At 40.7% G+C, this 20,230-nt stretch overlaps 1 protein-coding gene across 3 annotated transcripts in view; it reads left to right on the top strand.

Annotated features, from left to right (window-relative positions):
• The window catches only part of LOC147021606 (uncharacterized), a 119,703-nt gene that overhangs the window by 40,754 nt on the left and 58,719 nt on the right, over positions 1 to 20,230 (top strand). The gene's annotated exons all lie outside the window — the stretch shown is intronic.

Below are 20,230 nucleotides of genomic sequence, written 5' to 3'. Positions count from 1 at the left end.
GCTTGGTTACAGCATGGTTGGTGGAAGATATGTTATAGAATTGTGTGTGCATGGCTCGTAGAAGCTCGCGAGGGAGAGGGGTGGGAGGGAGAGAGAGAGAGAGAGGTGAGAGACGGGAGAGGGAGGAGGGGGAGGAGGAGGAGGAGGAGGAGGAGGAGGAGGAGTAGAGAGGTGGTGGAGAGGAGAGGTGGGGGATACTTCAGACGTGACGCCAAGTTTAACATCCATCCAAGAGACAGCACACACATTGATGAATCACACTGCCTGTGAAACACTGGGATTAGAGTTTATAGCTGGGTCAGGATTCAAACGCAGGCTGGACAGCAAAGAGCGAGTGTGCGTACCTCTCGGATATCCTGCCGTGGTGTGGCGATTCATTCTTTTATTATAACTTAAAACATGTTTTACTCATTGTAATCATCTAATTTATTTTGCCTTCCTAACTCCAGTATTAAACTGCAGTATTGCTAACAAAGCTTTAAGACAGTGTGCCTTTAAACTTTAAGAGAGTAAGTGGCTTAACCAAGCACTCCAACGAAATGGTTGAAGAAACTTTAAAAAAACGAGATATTTAATATTTGTAATGCATTTATCAATGCTGAAGTGACACGTTGTATGATGAAAGATCGTACAAAAAGGGGAAACATGGTGTTAAAAAAAATTGCACATTTTCAGCAAGCCAGATGAAAATGATGCACCACAGAACAACCTGGGGCCAACACAGGCAGTTGGCCCCTGAACTTTGTTCAAGTAGATTAATAGACAGTCTTCAGTGACAGTGTGAACATTGTCGAGTGCTCGCCAAGTGGCTGAAGAACTCAAGGAAGTACTGTAACAAAACAGTTAATAAGGAAGGGCTGGCTTGGCAAACTATTGGCAATCGCTGATCTGTTATATTAAACACCTCCCAGAAGTGTTTAATATAACGGTGAAATGAAATGTCAAACTATGTGTGAATTGGACGAATGAACACTTTTTTAGCAGTCAGAACTGCTGCTAAATTCAATGTTGGAGCTTAAATTTTGTAATTTGGCTGAGTTTAAAGGATTCTCGAGATTATGGCATGTGCAGAAATGAAATAAAGCCACAAACACTGGTGATTCCAGGCGTTTATAAGCATTGCAATATATCCAGCAATTCATAGGAATGATGATCAGGCATTCGATAAGATAAGTGAGAAAAGAGGAAAAAAAAAACTTTATCATTAAGAAATTGCTGCAGCCTGTTCAAACTCAAGGCATTGTTGAGCAGGCCAAACAAAATGGCGAATTAAACTGCAGCAAGGTAACTGAGGATTCACCTTAAGACCCCATCGAAAACAAGGTGGCCGAGGATGCGCCTGAAAAAGGAAAAAATAAAATAAGGCTGTTAATTATCTTCAACAGGAGTTTTAATAACCCAAACAACCAATTTTCACTCATGCACTCACTTGGAGTTCCCTGAGTATGTATGCAAAATTTCAGGTTGCTAGGTTTTATGGTTCTGGAGTTATGGAGGACACACACACACACACACACACACACACACACACACACACACACACACACACACACACACACACACACACACACACACACACACACACACACACACACACACACACACACACACACACACACACACACACTAGTATACACAGTATCTATTGAAATTCTACGCCCACTTTCACAATTTTCACCTTTTGTTGCCTTATAGCCTGGAATTAAATGCCATTAAATCAGACTTTTTCCACCTGTATTACACATTGTAACCCACAACTTCCAAGTGAAAAACAAATTCTCCAAATTTCAGAAAAATAATTGAAAATACAAAACTAGAAGATCTTGGTTGGATAAGTGTCCACCCCCCTGATAACAGCAATTGTAAATTAGCTCAGGTGTAACCAATCACCTTCAAAATCACACACCAAGTTAGTTGGCCTCCACCTAAGTTAAATTGCAGTGATTCTGATTATTTCAGAATAAAATGAGCTGTTCCTGTAGGTTTCCTCTGCTGGGTAATGCATTTCACAGCAAAGACTCAACCATGAGCACCAAGGAACTTTCAAAAGACCTCCGTCCAGGATAAGTTGTGGAAAGGCAAATCTCAGGGGATGGGTTCAAAAATATTTCAAAGGCCTTGAAATCCCCTGGAGCACAGTCAGGACAATCATTCAGAATTTGAAGGTGTATGGTACCACCAAGACCCTGCCTCGATCATGCCATCCTTCCAAACTGGATGACCAAGCAAGGAGGAGACTGATCAGAGAGGCCAAGAGGCAATTGGTAACTTTGAAAGAGCTACATGCCTTTATGGCAAAGACTGGTCACTATGTGCATGTGTCAACAATATCCCAAGTACTCCACAATTCTGGCCTGTATGGTGGGGTGGCAAGAAGGAAGCCATTACTCAAAATGCCCACCTTGAGTCCTGTATGAGGTATGCAAAAAAACACTGCAGATTCTGAAGCCATTTTGCAAAATGTTTTGTGGCCTGACAAAATCAAGATGGAACTTTTTGGCCTTTATGCAAAATGTTACGTTTGGGCAAACTCAACACAGCACATCACCCAAAGAACACCATCCCTACTGTGAAGCATGGTCATGGCAGCATCATGTTATGGGGATGTTTCTCTTGAGCAGGGAATGGAGCATTTTTCAGGATAGAAGGGAATATGGATGGAGCAAAATACAGAAAAGTCCGAGAGGAAAACCTGCTACCCTCTGCAAGAAAGCTGAAATTGGGATGTACGTTCACTTTTCAGCATGAAAAAGACGTGAAGCACACAGCCAAATCTATGATGGAGTGGTTAAGGAAACAAAAAGACAAGTGTCCTTGAGTGGCCAGTCAGGTAAGGTATCATGCGAAGTAGTGTAACCGTGCCCGGATTGGCCATGACAATCGGCGTTCATGGTTGCTTCACAACCCATCCGCTTGCGGAGTTATCTGTTCCCAGCGACCTCAGGACCGGACATTGGGGAGACCCAAATGCTTCCCCTCGTGGCAAGCCTCGAACGCAAGATCTGCGACAATATATAAATATTTCGTTGAAAAACACAGGTGGACGGTGAAGCCTCCGTTGACCTACGTGAGTATGTCAATTAATTATGCACCATATTATTGGAGCGTGACTACGTCTATCAATTAATCACATACTCTTGGAACGTAACTTTATGACTCTCTGGACCTCTTAAGACCCTTTGGATGTTTTAAGACCCTTTAACGTCCTTTAATACTTTAAGAGGCAGCTCCTTTAGACTTTTACACCATGTAGTCCGCGAAGACTCCTTGACCATTTTAGAGACTTTCAACCCTTTCAACTCTGAAGACCGTCCAGACCCCTTGATCCTTTCAACCCTATCGACTTTTGGAACATACCCTTTTCTCCCTTTTAGACACCTTAGATATAGACTCTTAGCTAATATTCTCCAGAGTTCAGCAGGTTCATATGACCTGTGCTCGTTTTTGATCGAAGCTTTCTGGAGCAGGGTTCTGATAAAGAAGCCCCCTCCCAAAGTTGAAAGGATCTGTGAGGTCTTAATTTGTGATTTTTCCAGCAAGCAGGTTGATAGGTTTTGGTTTCATTCTATTTTTAGGGACAAGAGACGTTATTTTTTTTTAGAGAGTTTATTACCAGGTAAAGTTTGGGAGCAAATCCCATTGAAGGTTTATTTCACTTTCACTAAAACCATAGGAAAATCCTTTAATTAATTCTGGTAAATTTCTTTAAACTCTTAGTATAGATGTAGTCAAGGGCATTTTGGAAACTGACTGTGCATGTTCATCTTCCCCTTTTTTATATGGTCATTGTGGACACGTAGATTCTGGGGATTTGAATGTAATTAGTATGAGTGAAAATAGGGATATGATGAAAATGGGAACTAAATATAGGGATAAAGTAACTCAACCTTGGAGCTACATTTGGTCTTCAATTGTGGATTGTCTCTAATTTTGTTAACAGAATGTGCACCAAGTTTAAGTTATCTGTAAACAGTTTTAATGCATGGTTTAACAGAGTTGTGGAAGTCCTGGATAATATGATTAAGTATTTTAGTAGTCGGGGCTTGCTTTCACTGGGTCAGTCTAAAACAGTGTTGAACAAGCCGAGTGTTCGTAAAGACATCCGGGATCTCCATGGCAGCTACACAATAGCTCCAGCGGATAAGGCTGCTTATAATTTTGTTGCGGTTTGTAAAAAGTTTCATGTCGAGGTTTTATTAAGAGAGTTAGGCATTGATACGGTTACTTACACCAGCATAGGAAATAATGTTACGAATCTAGAAGCCTTGTGCACACAGACAGACAGCCGTCCCCTTAGCTTAGTTATTTCGATAAGTATGTGTTTCTAGTTAGGGCCCCTTACCTGTGTCTAATGGGAATTACGTACATGTGCTGCGAAGTTATTTTGATAGATAGAATTTGAATTACATCCATAAATCTTCTTCGACAACAACAGCATCACCCTCACCTTCACTTCGCTCTGGCCCAGATCAACTACAACTACAACAACACCAGCATCACCCTCACCTTCACCTCACTCTGGCCGCCGCCATGGCGCCCATGGTGGGCGGAGTTCAAGGAGCAGCCTCGCGAAGGCCCTCGACCAATCAGCGTTCTGCGAGTGAGGTGGCCGCCGCTCAGCCAATCAGACCCCGCCACTGTGAGAAAGGCGGTCCGCGTGACGTCACCACGCCCCCAGGCCAATTGACGGACTTGCCGCTCGTTTTGGCCATTGGGGAAGGCGAAGAGCGATTCTGCGCACCAAAACCAGCCAATGAGGAAAGACATACACCACGACACCGAGGTTCGACTGACCGAGGTTTGGTGTGTATTTGTAGGCCCGTCTGTAAGTAGAAATGGTTAAGTGCTTGCTCTTTGTACATTGCATGAATATATTTGGTGTTAATTTTGCTCTGTGTCTCCCCTTTCCCTATTGTAAATAAATCCCCTGTTAAATATATCAGCTCGTTTCTGTGTTTTCTTCATTGGTTTAACACGGTGCGTGATGGGGAATTAAAGAAGGCCGCTGTTGCCATAGTTGTGTGCAATTGGACCGACGGGACCTCGGTAACCACCCTCTCGGGTTACGAGCACGGAAACGACTCGTCCCGTTCGAGTTCCGTCGAGGGTGTGAATACTCGGTAGTTCGCAACGTGGGCCTCAGGTATTTTGAAGTTTGGCAAATAACCCTGTACCACGTGGTTGATTTATTGACGATTCACGGTCCTGTAAGGGACCCGTACCCTCGGAGTTTTCCGAAAGGTACGATCTAGATTCCGGGTGTTTGGTAGAGTCGACCCAACTGCTCCACCTCGCGGTCATGCTCGTCGCCGACACGCGGCTCCACAACAATAGCACATATGTTCATTGTCATAAAACACTCCAAGATATTATCTCTGATCATGAGGAAGTTTTATTTGATAATCTCAGTATTAAATGTAAATAGGTAAATCTTTGTATTCCTCAGCTTTTCTAGATCCCTCAGCTTCAGAAGAACCTGTACAAGTATAGGTTTATAGCAGGTGTGAGGCAGTGTTTCAATAAACAGCTATCAATTGTAGTTCAACTCAGGCTTTCAGGTTAGGGAACAGTTCAGAAATATTATTTAGCAATTGAGAATAATTCTGGTATTAACACTTTCTGGAGCATTAATTCTACTTTTAGATTAGGATTAGAGTTCTTAGAGAGGATTAGATGCTTCAATTTTATTGATAGGCTGTTTCACAAGATTTATCCAGATAGCCTGATTGTAACCAGGAATGGGAATGATTGAACACTTGCTGCATATCTGGATGTGTTGGTTGGAGGTGGACAGAATGGTTTTAGTACAAGTGTATATCATAAAGTTAATGATTTCAGTTTCCCTGTGGTCTTGTACAACTTTCCAGGTAGCAATGTACCAATCAAAATGGGTTACAATGTCTTTTCATCTCATCCATTTCGATTTGCCAGAATTTATTCAGTTAAGGATGATTTTGTGGAACGTGTTGAGAAGGTTTTTTTTTTCATCTTGTTAAACAGAGAATATTTGGCGGATTGATCAGGTCTTGTGGGAATGTCTTTAAACTCCATCGTCACCTTTTATTCAAGTTTGGTTGGTTTTCATGTAAACAAGTTCCGATTGCATTGCATTTGATATAATAATAATGAATCAATTCTTTTAGTGAGATAAATTATTTTACCTCACTAAACTAATTTTGTGTGTTGACTGACTGTTTGGATACAATTTTATTCAAATATAATTTGTTGGTAGTTGCTCGGATATGCAGTGCAGCATGTTAAAATCGGTTATTAATGACAGTTTGAATATTTGAATAACAATTTGAGTCTATGGAGAGATGGAGGTGCTGTGTAATGGACATGTCTATCAGGGAAAGTGTTTAACGCTTAATATATTAACATATAAAGTGGTTTATGATTAAAGATATTCAAATTTAGTAATACTTTAATAAAAGGAATAATTAAATATGTTTGAATAAGGATACTGCATTGCTGTGTTGACTGACTGTCTGGATACAACTTTGAGGTTGTAGGTCCATTGATGTTGAGTAATCTACTGATGTGGACCGGGGATGTGGATCCGCCGTTTGGAGGTTCTGGGCTGAAAGGATCGAAATCTCGATGAAAAACTGTGCCCAGCAGATGATCCGGGCAGTTGGGAAATCAGTAAATTGCTTATAAGTTAAGGTGATAACTTCAAATAAAATAGCTTTTGTAAGTACTTACCAGGACATAATAATATGTGTGTGTGTGTGTGTGTGTGTGTGTGTGTGTGTGTGTGTGTGTGTGTGTGTGTGTGTGTGTGTGTGTGTGTGTGTGTGTGTGTGTGTGGTGTTATGTCTGGCTTCCATCTTGGGATGACGGTGCAGTAATTGGTCTATTTTGAGAAGGCCATTACACACCTCAGTCCTGTTGACCATCATACCCGTTGGACTACTTTAGACGCACACCACACAAACATCTATAAAGTCTTCTTCCAATGTACAGACTAGACTGTACTTCTTTCAGCAATTAATGTGCAATCTCCACCCACCAAGAGGCTGGGTACTCTGCAAGGTTTAAAATAATTTGCATATTGGGTCGCTGAATTGGTTCGCCAATAAAAAACCTCGAAGCATATTGTTTTTGAGGTCAAAACATCAATGGGTCAAAGATCAAGGTCGCATACAATTACCAATTTTCATCCGATTGATTGAACTTTGAACAGGGTTTGCATATTGAGTCACAGAATTGGTTCACCAAAAATCAGCGGTTTTGACATGTCAATGGTTTCCATGACAACAATTTCACCCCGATGTAATCAAATATGCCTGGTGTTGACTTCATGGTTAGGGTGGTGAGCTTGGGATCCTAGGATCCTGAGTTCAAATCCCAATTGACTGTTGAATTAATACCAGGTGGAGTTGACTCTGCCTGTCATCCTGAGGTTGGCAAAATGAGTACCAGCTTGCTGGTATCCTGTGTTGGAGTGGTGACCCATCCAGGATTGTACCCAATAGCCAAGGAGACGGCTTTGGCAGCACCAAGGCTCTGCACAGAGTATGGTCCCAATGGATGGATGGATAATCAAATGGTACTGTTTATGAATTTAATATCACCATACCTCAGTATTTTTTTAAGATGTCAAATTGAAACATACACAGCTTATCTGTGCATATGCACAGTATATGTGATTAAATTCGGACGAATGAGTCAGACAAAAGTTTGTGAAGTCGTTGGATATGTGACAACAGAGTCATAACTAGAACTGCATGAATTGGAGCACATACCTTGGCCAGGGTAAACAGTTCACGTTTTGTATCCCACTGATAGGCCGGATCTGCATCTGGATCTGAAGCAAAATTTAATCAATCCATCCTTGTCACACACCCAACCAGTCCACCAAGTTTCGTCTGAATCCGTCCATAATTTTTTGACATATCGTACTGACATTTGAGGGGGATTCGTTCCTGGAAAATGCCGTGAATGCCAGGGCATTTTTTTTTTAAACATGGTCTCGGTTTGTGGAAGAGTGATGGCACAGAGCAAATCAGGACACAACATAACAAAGGGAGCAGCAAGTAAAATGGGAAACACCAACTGGAGGGCGAAGGCAGGAAGTATACTGAGACGGATAAACAAGGAATGCAGGTAACGATGAGCGGTAAGGGGGAACGCAAAGGGTGGACAATATGGATATGTAAGCAAAATTGTGTTTGGCCAGTTTGTGATTTTGTCAAAGTCTGAGGAGAGTGAAGAGGCTGCAGCCTGTCTGTCAGGACGAGAGATGTCACGGCAGAGAGTGAATTAAACAGCAAAGAGATAGCAAGGATTTTCCAGTCATTGAAATAATTGATGAAGATTAGGAATAATGTGGGGCCGAGAACACTGCCTTGGGGTACTCCAGCCTTCATCGGGAGAGGAGATGAAAGGGTTCCATTGGGAGCCACATGTTGTCCACAAGAGTTGAGGAGGTCAGTCATCCAAGAGTGGATTTGGCCTTGGATTCCTTAGGAAGACAGTTTGGAGAGCAAGGCAGGATGCTGGACTGTATCAAAAACTCGAGATATGTCCACAGAGACGGCCCTGACTTCATGTCTGATTTTGAGGGCCTCCATCATTGTTGGGGGAGTGGAATCAACATGTCCAAGGTAGAGTGACCAGGTCTGAATCCGAATTGATGATCTGAGATGAGGCTGTTAGAGAAAAGGAATGATTTTATGTCAATTGTGATGATGGATTCCATGACCTCGCTGATGATTAGAAGGAAGCTAATCGAGCTGTAGTTAAGGGGATCCATTTTTGCACCTTTTTGTCCCCCACCGCGTGGCGGAAGGGGGATATTGTTGTCACCCGGGTCGTCCGTCCGTCCGTCCGTCCATCCGTCCGTCCGTCCGGCTGGGCGTCAACATTTATTTCAATGGCGGGGGATTCCCCATCTCTGATGGGTATATTTATGTAATGCTGTGATGTTGGCTGATTTCCATGCAGGTGGAAGATGACCTTTGGTAAATGACAGGGTGAAAAGGGCAGAGAGAGGAAGCGCAAAAGCAGGAGAGCAGGTTTTTAGGACACGTGAGCTGATGCTGTCTGGTCTAGTTGCAGAGTCAGAGTCGAGAGTTGCCAGAAACTTTTCCCCCTTTTCAGGTGCAAAAGACACAGAATTCAGCAGTTGGGTATGACTGGGAAGAATGGGTACAGAGAGGGAGGGGTTAGGGACACAAGATTTTGAAGGAAATAGAATTTCAGGCATTCAGTATTCTCAATGGGGGAGTTGACTGTGGTGCCATTTTAAGTGAGGAAAGTGCTGGAAGGGAAGCATACACCAGAGACCAACATGATAAGGCATCACCAGCTTTTAGAGTCAGGAGACAAGTTTGAAAGTCCAATGTTGAGGTTGGACAGATGTTTTCTGGCTCTCCTGAGGGTAGATACCCATTTGCTGTGGGCTTTGTGGAAAGATCTGAGGTTGCCTTTGGTCGGATTTGCCTTCCAGCAGGAAAATACAAGTTGTTTTAAAACAACAGCCTCACCACAGGATTCAGAGAATCAAGAGCTGGAGGATGGGAAAGATAATTGAAGACGAGATGGGATGAATCCATGCATAAGAGAGAGCAGATTTCTGTGGAAGAATTCCCAGGCTGAATTGATATCAGTGGCGGTGGATATAGGATACCAATCCTGAAATGTAAAAAAAAATAATAATAACAGATATAAATTGAGCAAGTGTTTGTGATTATGTATGTATGTATGTATGTATGTATTATGTACGAGCATGCTTCCCCATTGTCTCGGGTCACTCACCTGCACTTGATTTTTTTCATTTAGAAATGTTTTCTGAAGGTTCTGTGATTTTTTTCCAGGTGTATCGGCTTCGATGTCCATTGGCATGTAAAATTACCATGCTTCCCCATTGTCTCGGGTCGCTCACCTGCATTTAATTTTTTCATTCATTTATATTTACGGATGCTCTCCAATGGTTCTGTGATTTTTGCTGGCACATCAGCTTCAATGTCCATTGGCACACAAAATTACCTTGCTTCCCCATTGTCTCGGTTCGCTCATCTGCATTTTTTTCATTTATTTACTTTCATTTATTACTTTCAAAATCTTCCGTCATCTGTGTGTGTGTGTGTGTGTGTTTGTTTGTGTGTGTGTGTGTGTGTGTGTGTTTGTTTGTAGGCACGATAACTCAAGAACGGAAGAAGCTACCAATGTCAAATTACACCACATGATTCAGGAGGGTGATGGCTTGCGCTGATTAGATTTTGGTCAAAATCGGTCAAAGGTCAAAGGTCACAGTGAGGTCCAACATTCGATTTTTGATGGTTTGGTGCAGAATCATTGGAGAAACTTCTGGTTTGCGCCGCTACCTTCTCTAGAGACAGCTTTTATTAGACAAGGTCAGAGGTCAAGTTGACGATTTCGTAAGTACCAGTCTATGACTGCTTGTTACTTACGAAATCTAAAGATTTCGGAAGTATATTGATGACTTCCGTCTTCTGTTTGTGTGTGTTTGTGTGTTTGTTTGTAAGCACAATAACTCGAGAAAGGAAGAAGCTTCCAATGTCAAATTACACCACGTGATTCAGGAGGGTGATGGCTAGCACTGATTAGATTTTGGTCAAAATCGGTCAAAGGTCAAGGTCACAGTGAGGTCAAACATTCGATTTTTGATGGTTTTGTACAGAATCATCGTAGAAACTTCTGGTTTGCATTGTGACCTTCTCGAGAGACAGCTTTTATTAGACAAGGTCAGAGGTCAAGTTGACGATTTCGTAAGTACCAGTCTCTGACTGCTTGTTTGTGTGTTTGTTTGTAGGCACGATAACTCGAGAACGGAATAAGCTACCAATGTCAAATCACACCACGTGATTCAGGAGGGTGATGGCTAGCGCTGATTAGATTTTGGTCAAAATCGGTCAAAGGTCAAAGGTCAATAACCCCAACTTCCCCAAGGACCCAAAGATCCAGAGGCCCCAATGAGCTTAAGGAATCAAAATACACCAAAGACCCTGATGACCCCAAAGACTGTGAAGACCCAAAATATCTAAAACACCCTGAAGACCCAAAAAACCCTCAGAGATCCCAAGCCCCCCCCCCCACTCAGGACCCAAAAGACCCTTAAAGACCCTGAAGACCCAAAATACCTGACACCCAAAACACAGAAAAGACCCTTAGAGACCCAGAAGACCCCCAAAACCCCAACCCCCCCCACTCAGGACCCAAAAGACCCCAAGGAACCAAAACACACAAAAGACCAAGTACCCAAAAGACCCCAAAGACCTAAAATACTTAAAGGACCCTGAGGACCCCAAAAACCCCAAGGAGCCAACAGACCTGGAGGATACTAAAGACTGCAATGACCCCAAACACTCAAAATGTCCAGAAGACCCAAAAGACAAATACCTAAAAGACCCTGAAGACCCAAAATATCCAGAGGAAACAAAAGATCCAGGGGATCCATAAGACCCCAGGGACCCAAAAGACCATGAGGACCCAAAACACCCAATGGACCCCCAAAACACCAACAGAACGATCTGGGACCCATGGAAATTCTGCAGTGGAAAATGTGACTTAAGGACCGCAACCTCACCTACAACCCCCACACACACTCAACCCCATCCCAACTCTGTCCTCTCTCTGCCCCTCCAAATCTCTCTCCCACCATATCCAAACTGTGGTCCCCTCCCCCTTTCTTCAAATACTCAAATTCCCTCCAAATCCAAAGTCCTCAACTCTCCCCCTCTCTCCCAACTCTGTCTCCTCTCTGTCCTCCCTCTTCTCTGTCTCCCCACCCCTTCCCAACATCTCAATCTCCATCTCCCATGCACCCCCACCCTCAACTCTCTGTCTTCCCCTCCCTATTTCTTCCCGTTCTTAACATTACACAAAGATACACAGGGAACTTTGGCGCCTGAGAAAGCCATTCGGCATATCATGCCTGCGTTGTTCCTGTCCCCATTAGTTAATAACAATGTTAAAAGTAAATAGAGACGGAATGTTAAATTCACAATACATTCCCCATTTCTTCCCTTATCCTTACTGTCCTCACTACAATTCATGGACCTGTTTTCATTTGTTTGTCGTACTACTCTTCCTGCAGTTGTGGGCCAATTACATCGAGACTTGCCACATAGGATCAGCATGACACCAATTAATGTATAGGGATGTTTTTGTCTTTGCCGGTGGTCTTGGGGGGAGAATAGGGGGACACAAATTCTCAATGTAAATACGTTTTCCAGTGTTGTGAGGTGTTTTGAATTATAAGCAGGAGGTATGTTTTTGCTTCATGCACGTAACCCGGGTTTCATATTTTTGTCTATACAGAGTTGTCAATTGCCTATACACTGCCCAAATAAAGGTTTGTGTCAGAAGAACATGTTGCATGATCAGAACAAGATCGCTTGTAGCGCGGGTACTCTGTTAGTTATAATAATAATAATAATAATAATAATAATAATAATAATAATAATAATAATAATAATATAACAGCAAATACGTGAAGCGTGAATGTAGAAGCAGGTCCCAAAAATTTTTTTTCACCAAGTAACAAACGAGAACGGCACTCCATAAACTGCATACCTCCGCAAGGCTGAACAGTTTACATTTTGTATTCTACTGATAGGCCAGATCCCAATCTGGATCTTCACCAAAATCGAATAAATTCATCCTTGTCACACACCCAACGTGTCACCAAGTTTTCTCCAACATCCGTCCATAACTTTTTGACATATCTTGCTCACAGAGAGACAGTCAAACACGGGTGAAAACTTAACCTCCATCCAACTTCAGTGGTGATACAAAGTGATGGACTGACAAAAACAAGTCAAATAGATTAGAATGACAGGCCTCTCAGTGGGATACAAGACAAACTGTTCAGCCTGGCGGGGGTATTCACTCTACCGAGTGTTATGCTAATTTATATGATGAGGTGCTTATTATTGAACGCCATGCCACTTCTTTGTATTGCCAAAGGAATAGTCCACATTGCTGGCAAATTATTGTGATATAAAAGAAAATCACAATCCATCTCAACCAACCTCGGTGGTGTAATGATGAGAGTGTCCCCTCTGAGTCTGTGCAGGTCTGCGGCTCAAACCCTGGCCGAGTCTCCCAAAGACTTTAAAAACGGTGTGGGCTGATTCCTTGAATGATACTCAGAATTTAAAAAGAATGGAGCACAAACAACCATATGTTGGCAACCACACTGAAGGCTTTGATAGGCCTCATGGCCTCCTGCATTAAAAGTACTTGAAGGGGAACTTTAATTATAATTAGGCTTCCAAACCGACAGGTGGGGATAAAATGGCCTTCTTCTCTCGACCTACGAAAGTAAGCCGATCACCATGAAATTTGGCAGACAGCTTAAGCATCCCAAGGCAGTATTGAGGTGTGGGTTTGAAACTTCTGCTCTAAAATCTCTGGAAGCTCTCGATTTATTGGTCGAATATATTATGTAATCACAAAACAATTTGATAAAATAAGTAGCTTACTTGTTACTATACATAGTTTGGCCCGCTGAGCCACAAAAGTAACGTAATTAAAGTTTTTTTTTTCCTGCTGACGTTGGATTCGGCCTCCATTTCCCAAGAAAATGTACAAATGGGGCTCCATTTATGTGCCAGACTTTTGGATTGCTTGGAAGGTGACAGCATTGCTTACAGTTCTAGTTACTCCACACGAGCGAAGCGAAAAGCGGGATTAAGCAATTGGTTCACTCTGTTTGTTTGTCCACAAACGTCAGTTTATGGACAAGGAACAAGTTGATTTCAATTGAACGTTATATTTTGAATCTGTCAGAGCATAACTCGGAAAAAGAATCTGTAGTTTAGCAGGACTTTCGCCCCGACCACAAATGTGCAGAGAGGAGTGAAACAATTTTTTGTCTGTCTGCCTGTGTGGTAGTCAAAAAAAAATGGAAATCATTCCAAACGGGGAATTTACTGTATTTAAGGACATCATAAAGTTCACAAACAAGCATGAATAACTCATGCAACATGTTAATAAGGTGGTGTAAAAGACTGTCAACGGTGGGATACTTTCAAACAAAGTTTTTCCACAACCTTTAAAATCTTTATTTTATTTCAACTGAATCATATACTTAAATACTGTAGAACACAAATCGCTTTATTGGCACTTTCAAAAACCTTTCGTTGAGAAGTACTTGGACAAACTATTACTGCATTTCACATCGTCTCGACCAATAAAATTAGCTGCTAGCAGTCCCCGCCCAGGTCCTTTTTTCTCAAGACTGCATGGGGTATGGTGTTCTTGGAACTCTAGTTATTTCCCTCACCAGAGGAGAGGGTATTGCATTTAGATCCGTTTGTCTGTCTGTCTGTCCACACAGAATGTGAGTGGGTTTATCAATTACATTAAACCCTATATCACTTTAGATCCCACGAGACCCGTAACCCTTTGAACCCTGAACTTTCGGCTCCCCCATCTTTGGCTCCATGGAGAAAAATCCGGCCACTTGGGTATATGGAGGTTTGAATAGCGGCGAGTAAAATAGCCATGAGGGTTCCAATGGTTATGATCCTTTAGAACCCAAAAACCCTTTAAGACCTATAAAACCCTTTAAGATCCCCTAAGACCCTTAAGGCCTGTAGACCTTATAGATCCCATTAGACTCTTTAGACCCATCAGACCCTGCATACCCCATTAGACCCTTAAGACCCTTTTGTGTAATTTCTGCCCTTTAAGGCCTTTAGACCTTCATACCTTTCAGACCTTTCAATACTCTTGACATCCCTTTGACTTTTAGATGCTTTTTCGACGTTTTAAGACCCTTTAGACAATTCCGACCCTTTAGACCTTATATTACACCCTATCGACACTTTTGACCTTTTAGGACCATTTAGACCTTTCATTTTGCCATTTAGACTATTTAGTTTTGGTACATCCTTCCATTTATTTGCCACACAAAACAAGTCCTGGTGAGGGTTTGCAATCTCTGACTGCTCTTTCTAGTTAGGGTATCCAGTCAAATGGACTGGATAACCTATTGTTTTTCTTCTGTTTATTAGGGTATCCAGTCAAATGGACTGGATAACCTATTGTTTTTCTTCTGTTTATTATTATTTTTCTTCCGCCGTAAATTTGCAAAATTTCCAATTTTTTTCGCTTTAAATGCCATTTTCTCAGAAATGGTAAGACCAATCGACACAAAATTTTCACCAAATATGTATCTTTTTTGATAGCATACATAATTGATAATTATGACGTCATAGGTCACGTGGTACGGGCGCCATCTTGAAAAAACAGATCAACTTTGGACCTCTGTATCTCGGAAACCTTCTAGTGTAAAAAAATTTCGCTTGATACATTTTAACAAGCTCCCTCTCGGGAATACGTGTGATTTTTCGTGACGTCATCAGTGAAGAGGTATCCCAGTAAAAAATCGTCAAGTAGAACGCCACATGGCAAAAATTTGAAATTTCTTGAGCGTCATCTACACAAAAATTCATCATAGAAAAAAAATATTTTGACGTCATCGGTGACGTAATTCGGCCGCCATCTTGTGTTTTTAGTGTTTTTTTAAAAAAATCTTCTTCTCCAGAACGGCTGTGCAGATTGAGGTGAAACTTTACACGCACATTCTCCCTGAGGTCCTCTTTCAAGTTTGTTAATTTGTTATTGATACGTCACATGGTTTGGCGGCCATCTTGAAAAAACCCTAAAACCTTCAAACATCTTCTTCTCCAGAAGCGCTGGTCCAATGAAGGCGAGATTTCAGAACTATATTCGTGACATGTATGCGATGCAAGTTTGTTAATTTCAAAGTGATATGTCACATGGTTTGGCCGCCATGTTGGATTTAAGAAAAATATTAAATAATGTTTTCTCTGGTATTTCATAAGCCATCGAAGCGAAAATTTGCAAGTGCCTTCCTCGCTCAAGTCTGCATACATGGTAAAAAATTTTTTACCTCAGAAGTCACATGATTTGGCGGCCATCTTGGATAGAAAAATAGACCTTATCCGATTTACACGAAACTTCACACACTTGTTCGGGTCGACGATGGAAAGCAGAATTTAAATTTATGATATCATTGGTCACAAGGTTCGGCAGCCATCTTGGATTGAAAATGAATAAATTTTAAAAATCTTCTTCTCCAGAAGGGCAAGACAGATGAAGACGAAACTTCACACATATATTCCCCATGAGGTCCTTTCTCAAGTTTGTTAATTTTTTCTTGATCGGTCACATGGTTTGGCGGCCATCTTGAAAAAACCCTAAAACCTTCAAACATCTTCTTCTCCAGAAGTGCTGGTCGGATGAAGGGCAGATTTCAGAAGTATGTTCGGGACACGTAGGCGATATAAGTTTGTTAATTTCAAATTGGTAAGTCACACGGTTTGGCCGCCATGTTGGATTTAAGAAAAATATTAAATAATGTTTTCTCTGGAAACGCTTAACCTAACGAATCGAAAGTTTGCAATTATCGTCTACCATCGTGTGTGCACGCGTGGTAAAAATTATGATGTCACACATCACATGGTTTGGCGGCCATCTTGGATAGAAAAACGCACCTTTACCGATTAACACAAAACTTCACAAACGTGTTCCAATACCCAGTTGGAAGCAGAATATACATTTGTGATGTCATAGGTCACATGGTTCGTCAGCCATCTTGGATTGAAAAATAATATCTTAAAACGTCTTTTTCTCTGAAACGACTGAACAGATCCAGGCGAAACTCCACCACTATGACCGCCTCTCCATGACGAATAAAAAGTTCTCACCCCCTTTTGAGGTACGATGCAACGTTTGGCAGCCATAGTGGATTGAAGGAAAAATATTAATTAATGTTTACTCTGGAACTATTGCATCAATAAATGTGAAACATCAGCTTTATGGTGGAACAGTCATGCGGAATGAGCGTTTGAAATTTCAACGGGATCGGGCCCAGGGTTTGGCAGCCATGTTGGTTTTAAGAAAAATATTAAATAACGTTTTCTCTGGAACTGCTTAACCTAGCGAAGCGAAAATTTGCACTTATCGTTTCCAATCATGTTTCCACAAGTGGTGAAAATTATGACGTCACAAGTCACACGGTTTGGCCGCCATCTTGGATTGAAGGATAAATATTAATTAATGTTTACTCTGGAACCGCTGCTTCTGTATATACGCAACTTCAGATTTGTAATTTAGCCGACATGCGAAACAAAAGTTTAAAATTTCAACCTGATCGGTCACGCAGTTTGGCAGCCAGAATTATTTAATTATTTGAATCTGTTCGCCAGTAATCAGGAAATTGAACGCTTTGTGCTGCCCGGTTCGTAACTCGTCTGTTCCGTGCCGTCTCGAAGCATGCCTGTGTTTGTATCACCATTAAATAATGTTTTCTCTGGCACCGCTTATCCGATGAATGCGAAACTTTGCGACTATGATTTAAGTCTCATGTTGTATCAGTTGTGTCAAAGGCGGACGGACTGGGTACCCGGTCATCACTGCCAGCAGTTATAAAGTGGCAGTTCTAGTTATTATTATTATTATGATCATAAGTTGCCCAGAACACAATATATCTGGGTGATGCTGTCGAACCCAATGGTTGCTGCAATATATCCTCAAACCCAGTGCATCACCACATGAATCCCACACGTTTTGCGGTGGCAAAGCAAATGAGATGCAACACCCGATGATATGTTCGCCTGTTCAAGCGCCATTAGCAAATCAACGCGAATTATAATTGGCGATGCATATGGGGCATCTAAACTCACAAATGGAATGCTGAACACGAAATGGACTTTCAAAGGTTTGTACAAGCTCTACTATTGAAAAATGCTCTGGGTGGACCAAAAGGTGAAATTAATTTGGTAGAAATACTCATCCAACTGCACTTACATCGGTATCGAATAATACCAAGGTGATATGACTTGATTAATTATCCGTCATAAAACGTACTTTGCAATAATCTTGAGAAACCGTGAGCATGTCATAATATTATCTTCATCATTTTTTGAATACTCAAACTTGATTTGGTAGTTCGAATCTCGATATGATAGCGATAACATATTTAAATGCTTTATCGACATTTGATCCTTCTGCCACAACTAAGTCTCCTTGTACTTACTTCCTTCCACAAGGTTGGATTTTTGTATAGATTTTATTTCAAAAAAAATTTTGATAGTAGTTTTCCCAACTGAAATTAAGTGAGAAAATTCACCCAGCAGCAGATCATGCACTTGGGTGGAAAGCATTATTACAAACCAGTTGAGTTGAGTACAAAACCCCATGCCCTGGGTGCAGCAAGCTGTGAGCGCGTAATAAGGGCAGGAGACGGATGTATTAACAGGAAATCTGGGGACAATCCTTATTAACTTTATTTTCAAAACACTGCACGACAATCTGTTTACACCAGTGTGGTACACCATACCATGGCCCTGACAACTTCCCGGAACAAAAACGATTATTTATAAACGGCAATGCATTCAGTAAGGTAACGCAGCTACCATGTGCTAAATAGAAAAAAAATATATTAATGCATCTTCATCTCGACTTTACTTTAAACACGTGAAATGAAATCGTAGTTAAACATCTCAACGGGTGGGATAAAGGTCTCCAGTCATAACCCCGCAATGAATTATTACGGGGACTCCACGTCATGATAAGGGAATGTTTGAAGACACGTCTGTGTAGGGCAAAGGATTGGAACCAGGGGGGGAAATGTGGAATCAAACAAACTAGATATTGAATAAAATATGTGAGCACCATATTAAACACTTGCATTAAATTTGGTCACGTGATGTGCACGCGTCTCAACACCATCGTGATCATGTGCCCAAACATTACTCAAGTTTCAAACAATGGTGCCGGTCGTTATTGATCAATGATTCGTTTTCTTTCGTTATGATGGCAATAGCTAGCGTGTAGATTTTATGTATATCTGTACACATATTGACATTGCAAACTATATACATTTCAAGCATTCTATACATACCGCAACTGACTATATGCATTTCAAAAGTGCCTCAAGGTTCAAATACTGAAGGTAGAATTTGAAAATAAATTATTCAGCCGTTAGGCGAAATTACATTCGGAATAGAATGTAACATGAAGTAATACATTACACTTCAGTAATTCGGAGAACTGATTGAATATATAATACACGACCCGGAACTTACAAACCCGGTACGATTACCCTGTTTAGACAAACAAACAAATAGAGAAATTGTTAAGACAAAAGTCATCAAGAAAAAAATAATAATTGAATAGGTTGTGTTTTAATGTATAAATATATCAGAACCCTGATCAGGGACACAAATTTGGGGCTACACAACAAGGTGAATAGGTGTGTGTGCGTGTGCGTGTGTGTGCATGTGCGTGTCCATATAAAGGACTTGCACAATTTTGAACTTTTATAACTTTTGATTGACAGATGACAGAAAGAACCTATAAATGATGCATTAAAGCATAATTCATAAAGTTTTGTTATTGTCAATTCTGTTATTAAATCCACAATTCTCCTCGGTTTCTTGATTGATATTTCCTGATGAAGCAACTTTTAGATGAGTACATGGTAAAGTCAGCCACCACAATTACCACATTTGGTTCCCAAACTACAATGATTAAATCTTTCACATATCACCTTGTACCAGCAAGATGAGGCTCCCTGCCACAATTATTAGAATGTGAGACAGTTCTTGGATGATGTCTCCTCAGACAACTGGATCAGTAGACATGGACCAATTGCTTGGCCACATCATTTGCCTCAGCAGTCCCCATTGGAGTACACTTTATGGGGCGATGTAAAACTGTTATTTACTCATCAAAACCATATTATTTGGATGAACTTATGATTTTGATCACAAATGCATTTCATCAGATTGAATGATTTATTACTGAAGATGGTGGTCATGTGGAAGCCTAAAATTTTGAAATGTACTGAGTAAAAGCTTTATGAATGATGCTTTCATGCACCATTTACAGTTTGGCTCTATCACGTGTACATCAAGTGTTTTAGAAGTTCAAATTTGCACAAGGACTTGAGGGACACCTATATATATATATATAATATATATATATATAATATATATATATATATATATATATATATATATATATATATATATATATATATATATATATATATATATATATATATATATATATATAATATATATATATATATATATATATATATATATATATATATATATATATATATATATATATATATATATATATATATAATATATATATATATATATATATATATATATAATATATAATATAATATATAATATATATATAATATATAATA

Source organism: Eptatretus burgeri, chromosome 8 (assembly GCF_056783735.1).
Source record: "Eptatretus burgeri isolate ZD-2024b chromosome 8, Ebu_testis_v1, whole genome shotgun sequence".
Lineage (NCBI taxonomy): Eukaryota > Metazoa > Chordata > Myxini > Myxiniformes > Myxinidae > Eptatretus > Eptatretus burgeri.
Note: the sequence above shows the minus strand (reverse complement) of the source record. Positions and strands in the feature narration are given on the sequence as shown.